General features: G+C 43.1%; 1 protein-coding gene across 1 annotated transcript in view; it reads right to left on the bottom strand.

The window, feature by feature from the left end:
* The window catches only part of TANC1 (tetratricopeptide repeat, ankyrin repeat and coiled-coil containing 1), a 215,809-nt gene that overhangs the window by 95,759 nt on the left and 98,210 nt on the right, over positions 1–21,840 (bottom strand). The window lies entirely within an intron of this gene.

Below are 21,840 nucleotides of genomic sequence, written 5' to 3'. Positions count from 1 at the left end.
TATTGACCCAAGAGAAATGAAATTATGTGTTTACTAAAAAACCCATATGCACGTATTTACAGAAATTTTATTCATAATCATCAAAAACTAACTGGAAGCTACTCAAATGTCCTTCAACCGGTGAATGGATAAACTATCATATATCCATGCAATGCAATAAAAAGTAAAGAAGTATGGATACCTGCTACTATAACATTAATGAATTTCAAATCTATTATTCTTGGTGAAAGAACCTAGACTCAAAAGGCTGTACGTAGACTGTATGATTCCACTTCTGTGACATTCCGGAAAAGGCAAACTATAAGCCTGGAGAACAGCCCAGTGGTTTCCGGGGGGATAGGTGCTAATACCAAAGGAAGCAGGAAGAGGGAATTGTTCTGCACTTAATTGACTCCGTCACGCAACTCTGTACATCTGGCAAAGCTCCTAGATCTGTAAATGAAAAAGAATTGTGTTGTATGTAAATCAAAAAGTTAGTGGAAAAATTTTAATTAAAAAAGGGGGGCCTGACTTAGGTGTCCATCTGTGCAGGGGTGCATCACTCACCCTGTGCGAAGCCTCCATCCTGGGCAGGCGTCTCTGACCCACTGAGAAGCGCGCACAGCCAGAGGCCTGGCCCAGCATCTACCACGCCCTGCGCCTCGGGAAGGGAGCCCTAGTTTGTAACTGGTCACTGCTTTTGAAGTACCCAACACTTAAGAGATTAAAAAAAAAAAGATGATAACAGGGTGTCCCTTCCGTGGGATGCTGGGGGTGGTTTATGTAAAGCAGACTCTCCGGGACAATTCCATCCCAAAGGTATGCAGTCTTGACTGACTTTCTGTCAACTGGGCTATTTTATAGCTCTGCAATTTGCAAAAAAACCAAAAAACAAAAACTGATAGCAATGCAAATGAATTTTGTCTGGCAGAGAATATCGATCTCCGTAATCCAAATTCTCATTTAAACTGGTCTTCACATCTTGCTCATTTCCTCCTTAATTAATGAGCTAACTAAAATGGTTGACATAGGACCTTTTTCTGTTTCCATGTCATATTTTTGCCTTTTTGAGAAATTATACTTCAGCAGCACATCACATTAAGTGAATAAAAGACCATTTTCTAGCCTCTTTGGCAGCTAGGTAAATGCGGCCACTGAAAGAAAAGTGGGTGTTGGGGGGATTTCAAGGAAGGCTGTTTGAGGGGGGCTGGCCTAGCTGGGGGAGCTCCCTCTCTGCTCCTCTCTCCTCCTCGGGCCGGAAACGCTGGCGTGCCAGCCGGTGCTCTCACAATCACCGCAGACAAGGGGGCCTTGTGGCAGGAGGGTGTGGTAGGCTAATAATGGCTCTCAGAGATATGTCCCTGACCAAATCCCTGGCACCTGTACCTGTTACTTTATTTATAAAAAAGGTCAATGTGGATGTGCTATTAAGGATTCTGCGATAAAAACCTCACCCTGGATTATCCACGTGGGTCTGAAATGCCATCACAAATGACACCTTCTTAAGAGAAAGGCAAGATCAGCACACACAGAAGGGCGGGCACGTGAAGATGGGCAGAGAACGGAGTGACGCAACCATGAACACAAGGACCACGTGGAAGCCCCGAAGCCAGAAGCGGCCCGGGCGCGTTCTGCCCAGGGCCTCCCGAGGGAGCACAGCTCTGCTCCCACCTTGAGTTCCGACCTCCAGCCTCCAGAAAGGTGAGGGGACACACTTCTGTCGTTCTGTGATTTGTTAGGCAGCCCCAGGAAACTGGTACCGAGAGTGAGCGGCAAAAGAGAAGCCCAGGTCCCTGATGATACCTGGAAGGCCATTTACCTCCCGACTGTTAACAGAAAAAGTGGAATACATTTTTATCTTTTTTAAGCTATTATGTAGTATTTGAGTGTTTTGTACTTGCAACCAAACTTAATCCCCACACAGTAACGCACCAGAGTCAGGAATTTTGACCCAAACCTCCCCTTGCCTGAGCTGATCTACAGTACTGGTGGTCCTGCAACCTCAGAGGGCTGAAAATTAAGTGAAGAGCTGGGAAAATACGTCAAACCCAAAATCCTTATTTAATGGTGTTATTTTTAGAAACAAATTTGCCATTGCTGGGCATAACCAGGGAATATATCCAGTAGAGAATTTTTAACATTTTAAAAATGCAACAGAATATCTGACTGATTAGCTTTCATTCCTATTTGAAATATGTAATTTTTAGCTTCAAGTGAAATTCACTTTAAGTATATGATTTTAATTATATACATAAGATTTGCAAATTGAATTTAAAAGCTTATGGGAAGCTATGTTTTAAATTTTTAGCTTTAATACATTGAGCAGTAATTTGAAAGTCTTAGTCTCATCTGTACACAAAATGCTGCTGCTCTCAGACACGAAGACGCTCATTTTAACAACAGTGTCTCCACTGTACAAAGTCAGTCTCATACATTCAAAATATTCATAAGAGCTCAAGATTCTCTCATCCTAAAAAAAGAGAGAGAGAGAGAAGCAAGGAAAAAACAAATCTCAAGCCTAACAATGTCTGCAGCCTACCACATACACACACACACACAGAGCTGCTGGTCCGTCAGGTGAATTCTAGAACATTCCATGTCCTTGTGACTCACTGTCATCACTGTGTACTTGTCAGCATCCCCTGCACACTCACTGCTTGGTGCTCCCAGCACCTGTGCAGAGGCAGCGCTCCGCTCTGAGACACCACCTGAGGTCAGGAGCGGCCCACAATGTCTCCAAGCACCATTAGGGTGTTGGTGTGCAGGGCCACATGCACATGGCCTCTCACAATCCCAGAGGGTCCCACGGTACTGGCTGGCTCATCGGAGACCGACAGCAAGGGCTGCAGAGGTTATGCCTGCATGCTTGAGCCAAAGGTCCTTCTCTGCCAGCTAGGGTCAGGGGTGGGGGCGTCACACTTGAAAGCACGTGATTTCCATTATCTGAAATACCTCTTGAAAATATCAGGGAGCTATGAGAGCAGCAGCAACGTGGTATTTTGGGGCTTACCCATTATCTCTTTCGAGTTCGAACATGACAGTTGTACTCACAGATGGCATAGGCAACCCATGACGTCACTGACAAGGAGTCAGGTGAAGAGGCGCAGGCTGAGGTCTCCACACCACACCCCCCTCTGCAGCGACCCTCACAACCCTCCCAGCTGCCACATTCAACTTTGTCAGTGTGCTGGGTTCAGGACACACAGAGAGCAGGTTTCTGCACAACGGAGTTACAGTCCAGCTTCAGTTAGAATTGTTCTTAATTGCCAAAGAAATGACAATTTCATCTCACCTCACTCTCAAAAGCTGATCAAAATAAACATTAAGTTGAGAACTGCTGATTAACACTGACTGGTTACAACCAAAAAAAATTGGCTGCTTCTTGATTTTTTTTTTTTAAACCAGCTCTTAACAGGCTGTCACACTCATCTCCAGTCTCACACCTGCTAACAACAGTCAGCCAGGTCAACCACAGGCCACACTGAAAGCTCCCACCAACTCTTCCACCCACCTCTCCCGTCCTGAAGTCTCCTCCTGCTGCAGAGGGAAACATCCCAGAAGGCACGGAGCCCAGATCCCAACCCGCCCCGCGTTCCCACATAGCATGCTGGGCATTGGCAGGCTCCCTGCTACTCTCCACAGAAGCTTAAATATCTTAGGCCTCAGTGAAAAAACACCTACACACATTTGGGCAAAGAAGGATAAAACTACTACAATAAGTCTCCACTCTGACCAGTGTGGCTCAGCTGGTTGGGTGACATCCCATAATAGGAAAGGTCCTCTGTTCGAGTCCCAATTAGAGCACATGCCTGGGTTGCAGGTTCAGTCCCCAGTGGGGGCATGCATGAGAGGCAACCCATTGATGTTTCTCTCTCACGTGCTGTTTCTCTCCCTTTATCCCTCCCTCCCCCTCCCTCTAAAATAAATACAATATTTAAAATGAAAAAAATAAATAAATTAAGTCCCTCAACCGGCCTGTAGCCAAAGAAAAGTAGCTCCAGAAGATCAGGATTTCAATCTGTTGTGCTCTTAACACCTCAGCTATTAAACAATTCTGAATAATATGGGGAGTTTTAACTTAAAGTGTTTTCTTTTTACGTGAACCCAGGAATGTATAAATGCAAAATCAGAAGGTAGCTTCTCTTTTAAGAACTTGCAATTTTTTTTCCTTAAAGTACTTTTTTACTAGACAGCACACCAGTCAGGAAAGGTACGGAATACCGCTGAAGTTGTTCCTAGAGCACACGGATCCTTCAGCACTGACCACACAGTGGCGCTGCTTCAATGCTAATCTCAGATAAAATCCAAAAGTGTGTTCCTTTACCATCAAGACAACAATGCTTGCTTTGCACCTGTTTGGAGTTAGGAGCACGAAGTCCAGAAATGCTTTTTCTGTAAGGTTTCAGGTAACACACATATGGTTAGCAGTCTACACAGCAGAATTAAACTGCTGAGCCAGCAGCTCTGCACCCATTTTAGGCTGAACCTAACAGCACTCCAACCCTGTGTTTGGCCCCTGCAAAGGCTGATCAGCCTCACTTAGAGCAAACAAGGTAAACGTGGGGTAGACGGGCCTGACTACCTTTGGGTCCACCGCCTCACACGGCAACACTGAAATTTCATCTACCCATAAAGCTACAGTGATGTATGAATCAGTAAATGGGGAAGAAGAGATAAATCTCCCATGCAGAAAAATTCTAAATAATTTATGTAGATATTCCACCCTCAAGGAGGGGAGCATAACTGCCCACCCTTCATGGTGGGCTGCGCACAGTGACTTCCTCCCAGAGTGCAGTATGGAGAGGGGCATAAGGAACACCTGGCGACCGCTACCTTGGTCAGGGGACTGAAGTTATTGTAAGCTGCGGTTAAGTCGTCTTGCTAGCATATACCATCGACGCGACATGATGAGAAGGGCACTTTGAGCCTGTGGTCTTCCTCCCCCAAGACCCATAACTCCAGTCTAATCATAAGAAAAACATCCGATAAATCTCAGCAGAGTGGCATCCTACAAAGTACCTGAACAACAGGACTCAAAACTGCCAAGGTCATCAAAACCAAGGGAAGTCTGAGAAACTGTCTCAGCCAAGAGGAGGCTCAGGAGGCATGACAAGCAAAGGCAGTGCAGCATCCTGGGTAAGAGCCTGGCCATCAGGTATAAACCAAAGAAACAGAGGGGAAGTATAGACTTTAGTTAATAATGTATCAGTGTTAGTTCATTAGTTGTGACAGTGTGTCAGGGGAAACTGGGTATGTGGTTTATGGGAACTCTGAACTATCTCTGGAGCTTCTTCTATAAATAAGAAATTATTCTAAAATAAAAAGTTCATTTCAAAAAAGTTCACTTGGGGCTCAAATGATAATGAAGAGATGCCTGCACACCTAGAAGACTCCCTTTATCTTCTGTAGGGAGGAATGCGGGTGGTGTTCCTGCAAGTCCCCTGCATTCATTACAGAGAAGGGAGGTTGTGGCCGGCTGAACGGCATTCCCCCAAATTCATACGTTGAAGCCCTAAGCCCCCAGTATCTCAGAAACGGACTGTAGTTGGAGATGAGGCCTTTGAAGAGGTGAAGAAGTTAAAATGAGGCCATCGGGTGGGCCCTAATTCAATCTGACAGTTGTCCTTAAATGAGGAACTTCGGGCATACAGACAGACAGAAACCGGGATGAAAGACCACAGAGGACACAACGAGGAAGCGGTCCTCTGCCGGCCAAGGAGCCAGGCTTTAGGAGAAACTAAAGCTGCTGACACCTTGATCATGCACTTATAGCCTCGCTCCTGTAGAAAATAAACGTTTGTTGTTTAAGCCACCCCATCTGCCATACTTTGTGATGGCAGCCTGAGCTGACTAATACAAGGTAAAGCAGAAAACATGGCTTCACTGGTCATGGGAGGAACCATGGCAGGCACACAGAGCTTGCTGGCTTCTGTGCCACCTGTACCTTCTGAGCATCATCTGACCTATGGCTGCCATTTTGAGTGGCAATGAAGTGAAGTGGAAATGACCGGTGCTTTGGACTCAGGCAGACCGAAGTCCAAATCACAGCCGGTCATTAACTAGCTGTGTAACTGACTGTTAGGCGAGGCATCTAAACTCTTGGGTTTGTCCATCAACTATAAGTGGAGGTTAAAAATCTTTCAGCAGTGTCTAGTACATGGTAAGCACGGAATAAATACTAAGTTTCCACTCCCCGTTTCCTTTCCTCTCAGGCAAAAGTCAGGTTGACAACTATGGACTAGGGGTTAAATCCGTCCCACTGCACATTTTTATAAATTAAATGTAAGCAGAACATCGCCATGACCACCCATTTATGTATTATCTACAGCTGATCTGCACCACAGTGGCAGAGCTGAGTAGTTACAGCACAGACCACGTGGCTTTCAAGGCCTGAACTATTTACTCCCTGGCCTGTGACAGGACAGTTTGTTGACTTTACTCTAAGATCATCAATTACCATATTTTCAAAAGCTAACAATCCCTTTCCATTCCTTATCATACTTGACCTTTGTAGCATCTGCCACAGGTGCCATGTCTTGAAATATTCCTTCCTCCCTTGAGGCCAGTAACTTGTGGACCATTCAAGTTTCAAGACACTCAGATATGCAAAGTCAACCGTGCTGCCCGCACCTGACCACCCTGTTTCTGGATTCCGCAGTTGGTCAATTACAGCAGCACCTGCACTGTGACAGGGCAGAGCCATCACCCCCTGGGAATCCCAGGACGGGGCTTGTATTACATCGGCCAGAGCTTCAGTGTCCTTGCCTAAAATACCAGAACAATGACTACCGTGGAGGAACCTGTTAGGGGAAAAATGTAAAGCCACTAGCACAACAGTTTTTGAAATCTGGATCCATCTGGAAAACCAAGCTAGAGCCCTTAGCAAGCTTCTTTACTGGGCGCAAAGGAGGAGGTAAGGGTGTGGGGAGAGGTGGGTCACTCAGCGGTCTGGTCTGCTGGACGGCCCAAGGCAGTGCCCCAAGGGACAGTCCACTCACCCTCACCGCTGGACGGATACTTCCTATGTGTGCCATTTTATGAAAAAGACTCCCAAGCCTTGGCCCTGAGCCACTTTGCCCTTCTCTTCCTTCCCTAATTTTCACATACAAACAGGTCACCACAACCTTTTAGATTCGTCTTCTCCAAAATTTTCTCAAGTTGTCCTCCACCTCCCTCCCTTCTCTCCTTTGTGCCTGCAGAGGTTTAAGCCACTTTACTTCACCGTAAACCATTACAAAAGAGTCCCAACAAGTCCCCTTAATTCCAAGATGGCCTGTTTGAAATAGTTACTGTCTTAAAATTCAAATCTGTATATTTCATCTCTCTACCTTAAAAAATGGTCACACAACACCTCTGCCAAAAGAGTAAAATCCTTCCTTGCTCCCATTGTATGGCCACCCTTGTCTCCAATGCCTCCTGCCCTGCTGGCCTTGTGAGCTCCAGCCACTGCGGGCCCCTCACCCACATGCCCATGTGCCCTCCACACTTCGTGTAGGGCTGTGCCTTCCCTCTGGGACAGTTTTCCTGCCCAGCCCACCCAACCCCTGGAAGCACCCGTTCGCCACATAACCCCTAACTCAACCTTTAAGAGTCCCCTCCAATATCACAAACAACTGGAAACTTATCAGCTCCCCCAACGAGAGTCTTGCTCCTGTCTGTGATGTGACAACTTTGTGGGCACTGCAGTATCTTAACTGTCGTCATCTGTCTCCCTAAACAGAGTGGTCCCCATAGCTTAGGGCCAAGTGTTTATCCATCTTTTCATCGACCTCACCTCTAGTGCAGTGTTCAACACGCAGCTGATGCTCAGTAAACCTGCATAAAACAAGTGTTCATGGGACCTCAGTGAAAAAAAGATTGAAGTAACTAACTCGTGCCTTCAAGGCCATTTGGAAAAATAAAGACCACCACCAACAAAGAAAAGAAAAGAAGTCACATCCACCTACACAGTATCCTTTTATGATGAAAGGGTTCCTAGAAAATCTCTTGCCAACGTAGTTGCCAACAAGGCCAGGAGAGCTGTGGGGAAGAGAGCTCAGGAGAGCGCTGGTCCATTTGTAAAGGCCCAAGGGCACACGAACTAAGAATTTCAACTCTGGAAGGAAGAAACAGGGAAAGTGACAAAAATAATGAATGGGAGTCAAAATGCAAATAATAATATGATTTTATTAAGCAGCCTGCTGGGCTGTTTCTTTCTCACTTCAGGGAAAACATGTTTGCCTCAACAGTCTTCATTTTATCCCTGGTGTATCATAAAGAAATCCACGTGCAATACAGTGAAAGTCAAGGTACCTCACAGGTATCAAGCTACAGTAAGATATTTTCCTGCTTTAAAAGGATCTATAACTCCTCAGCTGTTCATTAAAACACCACAAACTTAAGAAAAATACACAGTGAAAGCTGATGTTGAGCCTGTATCAGTTCCTCAGGAACAACGGAATGTGTACTTCCTTGACCAGGCCGGCTGACATCCTTTCTTCCTGCTATAAGAGGGCTCAGGGGACCATTCCGGGGCATCTTTCTCAGCCAGACAGAACCAACCCTCACTTCAAGCCAACCCACAGATGGAGGGTTTCCCTGCTCCCATCCCCAAAAGCTTTGGTATCAGTTTGCTTCCTGGCGAATTGCTTCTCACACTCCTCCAAAACTCAGTGACTCGTGTTTCTCACTGTTTGATCTTTATCACTTTCAATAAGAGCTACAATAGGACCAAGAATAAATAAACAAGACATTTGGCCGGAGCGACACACACTACGAGAAATGAAAACCAATGAAATAGCAAATAGGACGCTTCCACCGAAGCTGTGTGAATGGGTCAGCTGGTCCAAAACACCATGCCCAGAACTTATGATCACAAATCTAATTAACAATTTAGTGTGAAAAGTGTCCTTAGCATTTACTTACCCGAATCCAAGTATCAACAATTTGACTGCCAAGGTCCCTGCCTTCCCTGCCCAGCACTGCCTTCCCTGCTTCACGTCAGAGGAACAAACTGACGTCAAAAGAGGATAAAGGAAATCTTACCCTTTGTGACAGCATGGAAGGACCTGGACAGCATTATGCTGAGTGGAATAAGCCACTCAGAGAAAGACAAGTACCATATGATTTCACTCGTATGTGGAATCTAATGAACAAACTGAACTAACAAACAAAAATAGAGACAGACTCATAGATATAGAGAACAGATGGGCAGCTGTCAGAGGGGAAGGAGTTGGGGGCTGTATGAAGAAGGTTAAGGGATTAAGCAAAAAAAAAAAAAAAAACAACAAAAAAACGAAACACCTCATAGACATGGGCAACAGTATGGTGATTACGAGAGGGAAAGGGAGGTAGAAGAGGATAAAGGGGGGAGACAAATGGTGATAGAAGGAGACTTGACTTGGGCTGGTGAACACACAATACAATATACAGATGATGTACTATAGAATTGTACACTTAAAACCTATGTAATTTTATTAATCAATGTCACCCCAATACATTCAATTAAAAAAAGAGGATGAAATATGAGAGAGGCCAACAATGAGGGTCAAAGTACCTGACCTCACAAGTCAGGGGCAGCAGCAGCATTTCTCGAGTGTGTTTCAGGAGCCAGTCACTTTACGAAGAGTCCCTCTACCCTCCCCAGATGAGCAAGGCAAGAATCAGAGAGGTTGTCAAGCAACTTCCAAGGACACAGAGCTACTAAGAACAGGGACTGGGATTTGAAACCAAGTCTATGTAACTTTCCGGGCCAGCAACTTCCCATGACACCACAAAGCCTGGGTAGAATTTCTCCATTTACAGAACAGAGAGGGAAGAGAGTCTGAGCTTATCTAATACAGATAAGATCTGCTCAAACCTCACTTCTAAAAAAAAAAAATCACACTCTGAGAATCTTTTCAATATATACCTAAATTTTAATGCATATATATGAGTGCATATATACATTCAATCCAATATTAGAGTATGCAAATTGGACTCTAATAGGAACAATGTAACTGAAAAAAATGCAAAGTATTTTGTAAAAGTGAGCTACTTTTAATAAAGGCTGTTTCTACTGAATTTCTGCTGAAGAGCTTGGAGTCCATAATCATTTTCAGACTGATACAAGAGCCTGTAAGCCTCAACCCAGTATCTCTAATTTCTATATCAAATATTTCCAAGTCAAATATTAATACTAGACTCTAGGGTATGTTCAACAGGCATATATTTCCTTTTGATTACTGAACACCATCATCATCCAGAGTCCTTGTGAAACATCAAAAGGCCCAAGACAGAAGCGCCAATATTTCTGCATTCTCAAATGCCACGTCTGTCCAGTGTTTCAGTGGAGTTATAACCTGGACACTTTTCTTGTATTCACTTACGTAAACGTGCTCGACAAGATGGGAGCAATCCTGGAGGCCAGCTGTTGCTCCCTCAGCCAGCCTCAGCCTCCACCCACCTGCCCGTCACATAATGGGATGCTGGTGTCTAAGTTACATATTTTGGGTGCAATGCAGACCTAAGTACAAACAATCTCCTTTATCTGGTGCTCATCCAAATAAACGACAACCTGTGTTAATGGCAGAGGAAAAACAGCTGTGCCGTCTGGTGACAGTGTGTCTGCATATGGCATTTATGGGCGATGTACGGGATGTCGAGGGTAACCTGACACAAACGTTTCTGCCTTTCCTCTGACCTTATCACTGACCTGCGTAAGGGACAACTCTGAAACTGTGCTCTCATACACGGTTTCAGGCAATAAGTAACTGCTCAACTTCCACTTGAGTTTTGCTCTCATTGCCTGGTGAACAAATTTGGACCTATTCTGGAGCACGTCCTCCTCTCCATCAGCTTCATGAATCACCGTCTCTCATTTCCACGGAGTGCTCATGAGAGCTTCCCAAATTGAGGCAGAGCACCACCGAGTGTCCCACCTCTTTACTTCACCTACATTTATTTTTTCTGTGAGAACCATTGCTTTCTTAAATTTTTGCACTTGCATCACTAGTTCTAAGAGCTGGCTTCCCTCACGGGGCAATTTTAAAGACATAAAATTTTAATCTCAAATCACATGCAAACCAAAAAGAAGATGAGTAACACAAGTGCTTGTTGGCAGAGCTGGAGTTAGAAACCAGACGTCAGTCAGTCATGGCATTAATGCTGCTCTCAGTCCTATTCACAGGGAACAAAGCCTGCTGCATGTCAAGAAGACATGTGCCTGCCAGAAAATAACCAGATCGGAGGGTGAGAACCCACTGGAGGGCATCTGGCTGAGGATAAAGAGTCAAGGAGATGGAAACCGCGGGAATCCATTCTCGGCCACCAAGGCAGATGAAGGAAGCTGAGGGCGGGCTCCGAGGCAGATGGTTACCCCAAAAGAGCAACCACCACAGGAGAAACCTGTGGATCAGGCCCTGCGCTTCGCAGTCTACATTTCATTTAAATCTCACTTATCCAGTAAGAGAACCACTGTTATTAACCCCATCTCTCAGAAGAGGAAACACCTATTAGAATGTCCCAAATCCAAAACACACACCAAAAACTGATGAGGCTATGGAGCAACAGGAATTCTCATCCACTGCTGGTGGGAATGCAAAATGGCACTGCCACTTTGGAAGAGAGTTTGGCAGTTTCTTACAAAGCTAAACTGACTCTTATACTCAATGTACCAATTGTGCGCCTTAGTATTTACTGAAAGGCACTAAAAACTTATGTCCACACAAAAACCTGCACCAGGTGTTTATAGCAGCTTTATTCCAAACTGCCAAGGCCCTGGCTGGTGTGACTCAATGGATCACATGCTGGCCAGTGAACCAAAGGTTGCCAGTTCAATTCCCAGTCAAGGCACATGCCTCGGTAGCGGGCCAGGGTGCCAGCTGGGGGCGTGTAAGAGGCAACCGATACATGTGTCTCCTTCTCCTCCCTCCCTTCCCCTCTAAAGTTAAATAAAATCTTAAAAAGAGACCACCAAAACTTGGAAGTAATTAAGATGTCTCTTCAGTAGGTCAACAAATAAAAGTACTGTAGTACATTCAGACAATTGGAATATTATCCAGTGCTAAAAAGAAATGAGCTAACAAGCCATGAAAAGACATGGAGGAATTTTTAATGCCTCTTACCTAGTAAAAGAAACCAATATGAAAAGGTCACATATTGTATGACTCCAATTATGCAATATCCTGGAAAAGGCAAAACTGTGGAAATAGTAAAAAAGTATCACTAATTGCCAGGGATTTGAGTTGGGGCAGAGAAAGAAGGATAAGTAGAAGCAGAGAGGATTTTCAGGGCAGTGAAAATACTCACTGTGTGATACCATAATGATAGAGACATGTCATTAGACATTCCAAACTCACAACAGAATGTTCAATATTGATATGAACCCGACGGTAAACTATGATACTTTGGGTGTTAGTGGTATGTCAGTGTAGGTACACTGATTTTAACAAATGTACCACTCTAGTGGGGGATGCTGATCATGGGGGAGGCTACGCATGTGTGGGGGCTGAGGGTATATGGGAAATCCCTGTCCCTTTCACTCCATTTTGCTGTGAACCTAACACTGCTCTAAAAAATAAAATCTATTTTTTTAAAAAGTGAACTCAGTGAACTCAGTATCTGCCCGTTAGGACCTTTGACCAATAAAAGAGGACTTTGTTGGTAATGGGAGTGACAAGAAAGCCACACCTCCATCAAAGAGTTTCCTCAATTGTATTTCTCAGAGCCCTTGTACAGAGAAAGGGTTCCGTGGGGAACACTGTTAGCTAGTTTCTCTACGTAAACTCTTGGAGGCACAGTTTACTGGTTTCAATGCTCGAGGCCCTAAAAACAAAGATTTCCCAGGTGGTCCCATTTTTCTTTTGTAAAGCACTCTAGTTCTTACTGGTTTCTCTTCTAAAGATCACCATTCTGTGCTCACTTCAGTTCCCCACTCCAGGCATGGCGCACACACACCTGATCCCTCTGCCTGGAACACAGCCAGCCACACCCACCGACACACACACTCTTGTTTCACAACAAACTGGAGGATTCAAGCTGGAATGTCAATCTTCTTCCTATTTCTACTTTACACTAACATTCATTAATGTCAGATACTAATACAACAGTCTCCATGGGCTTCTGCTTCTCTGTGAAATAGAAATGATCAAAAAGAAGATTCCCACCTCCACTGCCTTGTGTCCCCATCAATTTTCTGGAGATAAAGATACTCTGCCCTGGCTGGTGTGGCTCAGAGTACTGAGTGCGGGCCTGCAAACCAGAAGGTCACCGGTTCGATTCCTGGTTAGGGCACATGCCTGGGTTGCAGGCCAGGTCCCCTGATGGTGGCGTGCGAGAGGCAGCTGGTCAATGTATCTCTCACACATCAATGTTTCTCTCCCTCTCTTCCCCCCATCATCTCTAGAAAACAAATAAGATAAACACACACGCGAGCACATGCGCGCGCGCACACACTTACTCCTAAGCATGGAGTTGGGTGTGTCCCTGCCGCCATCTGACACAACCACAGGTTCCGCTGACACTGCTCTAAGGTGTGACTTGATACAACCTGCCATCAGTATTCACCTGAGGTGGCAGGAAACATGCACCGAAAGTACCCAAAACCTGAAAAAAGCAGGCAAGTAATAGGAGCGTAAAACACAGGGCTGAGGAGGCTGCTGGCAAACCCGGATTCAAACATGCTCCCCTGTACTCGCTGCCTGATGAGGGCAACGCCCTGACGGAGGAGTCATAGAAGCCTCAGTTCTCCCCGGATTAGGGGAAGGTGTGTTCCTAGTTTTATAAAGGTAAGGTGGCATCACATTTAAATTGTTGTTCCATTCATATTTTCAGCCAATCACATGGAGCTGATGAATGCCGACTACTAAAATCCTATTCATTTTAACAGGTACATATATCTGTGCCCCTCCCAGGGATAGCTGAAGGAAGTGATTAGAGCCTGTGTTCCAGGCTTCCAAGGGGGAAACAAAGACAAGACCCAAACAAAGACAAGGAACCCCCGGAATGTCAGGGCAGACGGAGGAGGATGCTCAGAGCTACAGATGTCGGCAGTAAGAAGTCACTTTTCACGGAGGGTAAAAGGCAGACGTGAAGGAAGGCTGGATGACACAGAGACGCACCCAGGCCCGAGCCCAACTCTGACAGGGAAAGTTCTGGCCTAGGGCATGGGGAAAAGAATAAGCAAAGCATAAATGGAACAACAGGGCTGGTTTAGGGCACAGCAATGAGTTGGTCAATCAAAGACCACTCAGTGGGAAAAGAACTCTCTTTTCAGTAAATGCCGCTGGGACAACAGGACGCCCACATGGGAAAGGAAGAGGCTGGCTCTGACCTCATGCCACACGCCCAAAATACTAACTCACGGAAGGGATTACAGACATAGATATATAAGAGTTAAAACTGTAAAACTCTTAGGAGAAAACAAAGGTTTAAGTCGTTGTGACCCTGGATTAGGTGATGGTTTCTCAGATATGGCATCAAAGGACAGCAACAAAATAATACATAAAATGGACATCAAAATGAAGCAATTTTGTGGTTGAAACAACAGCATCAAGAATATGAAAAAGAAACCCCACAGAATGGCAGAAAATATTTGCATACTGCATAACTTGTATGTAAACTATAATAGGAATTCTTACATCTTAGTAATAAAATTACAATGAGATCCCAGTTCAAGTGCACTGGCTATAATCAAAAAGATAGACCATAATAAATGGAAGGGTGTGGAGATACTGAAAGCCTCATACTCTGCTGATAGGGATATAAAATGGTGCCGTTCCTCTGAAAAACAATTCGGCAGCATTTCAATAGGTTAAACAGAATAACCGTATGATCCTGCAACCCTACTGCGAGCTACCACCCAAGAAAAATATGAACAGGCACATCCACACAAAAACAATACATACACAAATGGTCGTAGCAGCATTATTCATAATAGTCAAACGTGAAAACAACCCATATGGCCATAAACTGAAGAATGGAGTTTTAAAGTGTGGCATGAACATAGAATATGTGGTAATAAAATGGAATGAAATACATAGTGACACATGCTACAACATGGATAAACCTAGAAGACACTGTTACATGCAAGAAGCCAGTCAGAAAAGACTACATAGTGTATGATTCTATTTATATGAAATGCCCAGAATAGACCAACTATAAAGACAGAAAACAGACTAGAGGTTGCTAAAGGCTCGGGGCGGGGGGAGCGGGGATGTTGGGGGGGCGGAGGGGAGAGGGAGCAGGAAGGAATGTGGAGTGAGTGCTAATGAAAATTTTTTTAAGGAGATAAAAATGTTCTAAAATTAGATTGTGACAATGGTTGCACAACCCTGTAAAAATGCTAAAAAAAACACAACAAAAAACAACAACATTGAACTGTAAACTTTAAATGAATGAATGATATGGTATGTAAAATATCTCAATAAAGCTGTTTTTTAAAAAATGCAATGGGATAAATCATAGTGAAAATATATTTAAATTTAAATTGAGAAAACAAAAAACTTCTGTGAGTAATAAAACACTGTAAACCTAATTAAATGAAAAATGATGAACTAGGAAAATTTTTTTAATAACCTATATGGCTGAGAGCCTTAAAACAAACAACGAGAAAGCTGGGATCATTCAGTAAGAAACATGTGTTGCCGCCCCAGTAGAACAGAGGATAACTAGTACAAAAAATTCTCCAAAGAAGAAAGTACAAATGACCAATAACTATTAAAAAATTCATTTTAACATTAATGTTTTTACCCAGTAACCCTACTTTTACAGTCTATTCAATGAAATGTCAGAGATGCCTTTAAATATTAATATTGAAGAATGTTCTTCTGGAGGTCTTAGTGGAAAACTGGGAACCTCTTACGTGCCCAGTACTTGGGAGAGGGGCAAATACGTCACTGTGTTTGTGCTACCGAAACAAGACAGGAAAGACATTCAACCAAGCATCAAAGGTCATTGTTTTCTGGGAGTACAGAGGAAACCAGAATTTACTGTATCTTTATTTTATACATTTTTATAATATATTTTCCTCCTCAAATATCATTGCTAAAATTTAGAAACTAAAGATAAATACCTATGTATTTATATTTACCTTCACTGAAAAGGAATTATGAGATATAATCCCACTATCAGTGGCTCTTAAACTTGGCTACATGTTAGAATCACCTGGGAAGATTTAAAAAATTCTCAGTGCCCAGGCCATACCCCATATACATTAAATGAGGCTCTCTGAAGGTCCAACCCAGGCATCAGTATCTTCAAAGCTCTGAGCTGGTTTCAAGGAATAGCCAGATTGTGTATGGGTGAAACAGGAGGCAGGGGCAGGGGAATAAATAGCACTCAAAGGTCCTTAGGTTCCCAGCGGAGCAAGTGTGTGAATGCAGAACAGAAAACGTGTGTGTTCTGGTCATGGCTCAGAGTAGCAGGAAGCACAGCAAGGCTGCCTACTCCTTGGAGGAGGCTGCCACCTAACAAATCTCCAGGAGAAAATGAACAATGTTGTCCTATTCACCACAGCAGGACAAGCTGTCCTTGCTGAAGGTCAGTTCCTGGCTGTGGCCCTGACCACTCAGAGGAGAAAGCAGAGCCCAGAACTAGCTTGTTGGAACTGCGCATTTCCTGTTTTATTCTCCACCTCCCCCAAAACAGGCCTCACAGACGCTCAGGTGCACCACCTGAAGCCTCTGACCTCCCCATGTACATGCAAACACAATGCAGAGCCATGTCATCAGCAGCTCATGTGTCAGCAATAGACAGGAAGAGCGAAGCCGACCGGCATAGGAGAATGTGCTGGAGACAGAGGGAGGGGGCCTGGGCTGAGGCCAGACTCCATCAGCAACTTGTACATTGGGGTAAGTTCCATAAAGATGAGCAGTCTTTGGTTCCTCATCTGCAAAAAGTCCTGACTGGATATGCTATAGAGCCGGGATCCCCAACCCCTGGGCCAAGGACCCATAATGATCCCAATCTGTTAGGAACTGGGCCACACGACAGGAGGTGAGCTTGAATGTAATGCGTTTGAATCATCCTGAAACCATCCCTCCCGCCCCAGTCCGTGGTAAAATTGTCTTCCACGAAACCTGTCCCTGGTGCCAAAAAGGTGGGGACCGCTGCTAGAGAGGCCTTGCCGACTAACTTCTCTATGGTCCTCCATGATCCTCATTACAAAACAGGGACTGTGGGGTTGTAGCTAAAACTGGAAGCCAGCTGAATGCTGTTTCTGACCATGAACTTGATCTGACTCAGCTGTGATATTTCCCCTGACAGTATTGTGGAAAGAAAGAAAATGGAAATTGTCTGAGAAGTGTAGACAGAAGAGAAGTTCAAAAGAGGAAGGTCACAGAAAGACTTCTCTCAGCCGCCTCCTCCTAATTCTCAGTAGTCCACACTCGGCCTGACAAAGCACCAACGAGCACTGTCCATCTAAGACTATTCCCTGAAGAGGTTAACTTCAAAAAGAAACCTCTCAGAAAATGCTAGAGGGAATGTGCAATCAATACGGCTTTTCTGCAAAATGACTGGAGAGCATGTACCTAGAATCCTTAAAAATGCAGCCCGCTTAGTTCAATAATTTCACTTCTGGGAATCTGCCACTTTTGAGAAACCAGCTGTGTATTACAAATCACGGGATAATATTCACATCAGAGTTTTGGAGACTGGTTGCACAACAATGTGAATGTACTTAACACCACTGAACTGTACATGAAAAAGGGTTAAGATGATAAGGTTTAGGTGTATTTTACCACAATTAAAAATTAAAAATTTATAGGCATTTAATGGCAAAACAAACCCAAAGCAAAATATCTTGGCTTACGCTAAAAACAAAGAAAAAAACAAAACAAAACCCTAATGCTCTGGAGCAGTAGATCAGTTGGATGGAGCATCGTCCTGATACACCAAGGTTGCAGGCTCAATCTCCAGTCAGGGCACATACAAGAATCAACCAATGAATGCATAATAAATAAGTAAATCAACAAATCAATTTTTTTTTCCTCTCTCCCCCCCTTCCTCTCTCTATCTCTAAAATCAATTTTAAAAATCCTAAAAAATAACAAATATCACAAAACTGGAAATTAGTTAAAATCAATTATGGAATATTAAAAAAATGGACATTAAGTACAAGTTCTTCAGGCAAATGGGAAATTGCTCATGATATTATATTAAGTGATAAAAGGCAGAGCACATGTGGTCTCAGGTTTAGGTGGCATAGACTTTTTTTAAAAACTAGAAAAATCAAAACGCTAAGGGTAGTTCTGTCTCTGTGCTGGGACTTTCAATTTTCTACAAGAAACAGTCTTGAGGGGTGGAAGGGGGCGGGCCCTGGCAGGCATTAACTCATGGTTGAAGAATCAAAGGGCAGGAGGACTTCCACTCTACAGCCTGTAGCTTTGAGGTTTTCCTTTAAAGAAACAGACAGCCAGAGGGGTTTTCAAAACTGCTACGTCAGCTCTGTCAAAGGACAAAGACCTGAACTGGAAGCAGCAAAGGTGCAAACTGCCAGCAGGATCCAGTCACCCCATAAAAATGAGGACGAGGAAAGCAGTATCACCCGCCTGTCACCATCTGCTGTCTTAGCCATCTCAGTATTTTACAAGGTTGCTTCTCCTAAGTGCAGTACCTTTTGATGGTTTCATAATGGGCCTAACGTGACCTGGGAAATGTAATCCAAATAAATATAAAGGGAAATGTAATCCAAATAAATATAAAGTAACTAATGATATTACTAATAAATAAACCACAGGAAATGGGCTTTGCTCTTCTCTAGAAGACAAAAGGATACATTACAAATATTAATGAATTCTTAATCCAAAAAGGCTTGCACTAGCCACAGAATTACTTTAATGCATACTGGTCTTTGTTTTCATTACCAGAAAATGTATTCTCCATTTAGAAAAAAACAAATTTGAAATACTTGGAAAACTGCATCTTTTGACTAGCAGTAAAATATATATATACAGACATACACAAATGGAGCAAGGTAGTAGGAGAGTAAATAAAAATAATAATTAGCAATGTAAGTGGAATTTAAGAAATTCAATCATGTGAAATGCAGGGTATTGCAAGGTTAATGAAACAGTCTCTAGCCCAGAGTTCCCATGGCCCGAGAGCTAATCACCAATTGTATCAGTATACAAACTTTCATTAATACAGGCTGTGTGAGTGCCTATTACAAGGTTTACAGTATTTAACCTTCCCTAGAGTAATAGTGTTGGTCCTTGACAGTTTCTTTATTAGCATCAATTAGTGAAGAGTTTCTATCAAAACAAGTAAAACAGGTTTAGGTTTGTTCTTTATTTTTAAGCACCTTCTTAAAAGAGAGAGAGAAAGGGGTCTTGTCTTAAAAATGAGGAAAAAAATCATCAAGGTAATTTCAGAGCTGGGTCTGAAAAATGACAAGATCCCACTTGGGTGGAGGGAGCAGAAGGGGAGGGTTCCATACCTATGGGCACTGCACGCACAACACACCGTATTTACTGTATCATTAGCAACTACAGTGCTGCCTTTTTAAATAGATGGCTATCTTTAAATCCAGTGCATGTTCACAACCATATGTCAGCTATTTTTGCAGGCAGGTAGAACATTAGGGCTCTGGATAGTTTTCCAACAATGTGGCTTAAACAGAAATCTGTGTGTGTTAGACTCTGTGGGGATAATATCGTTCGTTTGTCTGATGTATTCTGAGTCACTGCCATTTTCGAGCAAGCTTCTCTGCCCTTAACTGTAAAATTATGAAGACAATAAAGCCAAAGTGCCACCATGAGACACTAATTTGCTGCACAAATTTGGGCACGACACAAGCACTGCTCCTTTAGAGAAGAACCTGCTTAGTGTATTTAATTACCATTTGGGTCAAAAGCATCTAATATGGAGAATGTTTTCTTCAACCCATTAAAAGGTTGAATGCTGCAGAACTACTTCCTTCTATTCATAAGGACTTGAAAGGAATTTAGCAAAAGTGAATTTTCTTCCTACAAGAAATACAAACCCTAGCACATATTCTCAAAACCAAAGATGTGTAATTTGGCCAGGCCACCGGAACAAGGCCTTGTCAGGGACTTCCCTGCAGGTGTGCCTCCCTGCGGCCTCTGAGGCCCTCCTGGACAGCCACACCTCCCAGGCTTCTCATGCCACTCAGTGCTACCTAACGTCCCACTAAAATGCCACTAAGTAAACAAACATATAAATTGTAACTATGTGAGGTGATGGATGTATTAACTAACCTTATTACTGTAATCATTTTTCAATGCATGCATACATAAAATTATGTATACATGTGTCAATTGTATCTCAATAAAGCTGAAAAAAACAAATACATTTGCCCTCTCAAAACATTCAGCAGGGCCCTGGCCAGGTAGAGCTCAGTCGGTTAGAGCGTCTTCCTCTTCCTGATATGCCAAGGTTGCAGGCTCCATTCCCTGGTCAGGGTACATATAAGAATCAATCAATGAATGCTTAAGTAGGTGGAACGACAAATCAATGTTTCTCTTTCTCTCTCCCTTCCTCTCTCTAAAATCAGTTTTTAAAAAGGATTATTAAAGTCCTACTAAAACAAACACTGAATTTCTTATTAATAATGCAATTATATCTGAAATGAAGTATTCCCTAGTCTATCAAGTGTGTGCCTGTCCTAAGACTCAGGCACAAGTCGGCTGCGGCAGGACAGGCTATCGGAGGGAAAACTGTGCTGACAATTTCTCTGCCCTTGGCATTATCCTCGACTGAGGTCCTCTAAGAGTCCACATGGGTTCAGAATTCTCTCTACTACCAATTTTACATAGATGAGGTACACTTAGAGAAGACACAGTGCCTGTCCTCAACCATCAGACATGGAAAGGACACAAATGCCCTAATTCAAGAAAAAAGGACAAATGATGTGGGTGATAAAAGAAAAAGTAAAATGCTGTGCACAATTTAATAGAAAGGGAGTAATTCCAATGGTGCAGCCAGCAAGAAAGGCAGCGTGGAAACTATGATTTAAAAGAAGAGAAGAAATCTATCAAGAGATACAACAGTACGGGGCGGGCAAAGAGAAGGAAAAATGGACATTCCAGGAATTTCCCCAAATACTGATAAACAGGTCAAATTCCTTGGCACAGGAAACCGCTTCATACCAAAAAGGTTTCCAAGTTCCAGCTAATGACTGAACTGTAAACAATGTTGTCCAAAATAAGAAAGTTCTAGAACAATAAAATACTTTGGACACTCACCAATTCAAAGCACCATTTCTAACATTCAAAGCCTTAAGAGTTGCCCTCTTAATTTTACCTCCCCACAAACTGCAAATATCCACTAAATGGTTCGGAAATAATGCATATGACAATAAGGAATACAAATATTGAAGAAACCAGAAAAACAGACACCAATTTTACCATCCCGGGGCACATTTTAGACTAATTCCAAACATGTTTACATGTAAATGAGAAGGATCTGCACTGACCATATAATTAATAAGGCCCAAACTGTCCTACCCTCAGTAAAAACAAACAACTCAGCAAACTTAAAAGAAGATCAAAGAACTTTTGGGACTCCAGGTATCAGCATTTTGGAAAGGCTTTCCTCACATCTGATTCATAACCTCTCCAAGCCAAGTAATGTTGGGTTTTTATAGGTAATGTTAAGTATAAAAACGTGGTAAGCATGAAGAAAGTGAAAAATATTTTAAACAAGTAATCTGTAAGTCCCTTTCCCCTGACACTTTAGAAGTCTGAATTTTCACAATTAAATTTTATAGCTGTGCAAATGCTGGATGATGTAATAAAGAAAAACACATCAGTATATAACACTAGGTAGTAATAACTGTTATCAGATTACACTTGCCAAAATCCAAAGCCTTTAAATGTACCACAATGTGTTCGGATTAAAGTGTTTCCTAATTCATGGCAAGAAAATAACAAAAGCAATGGT

The sequence above is a fragment of the Pteronotus mesoamericanus genome, unplaced genomic scaffold, assembly GCF_021234165.1.
Source record: "Pteronotus mesoamericanus isolate MK-2021 breed Mesoamerican mustached bat unplaced genomic scaffold, CSHL_Meso_final scaffold_651, whole genome shotgun sequence".
NCBI lineage: Eukaryota > Metazoa > Chordata > Mammalia > Chiroptera > Mormoopidae > Pteronotus > Pteronotus mesoamericanus.
The sequence above is the reverse complement of the archived record's forward strand: the minus strand, read 5'-3'. Positions and strand labels throughout refer to the sequence as shown.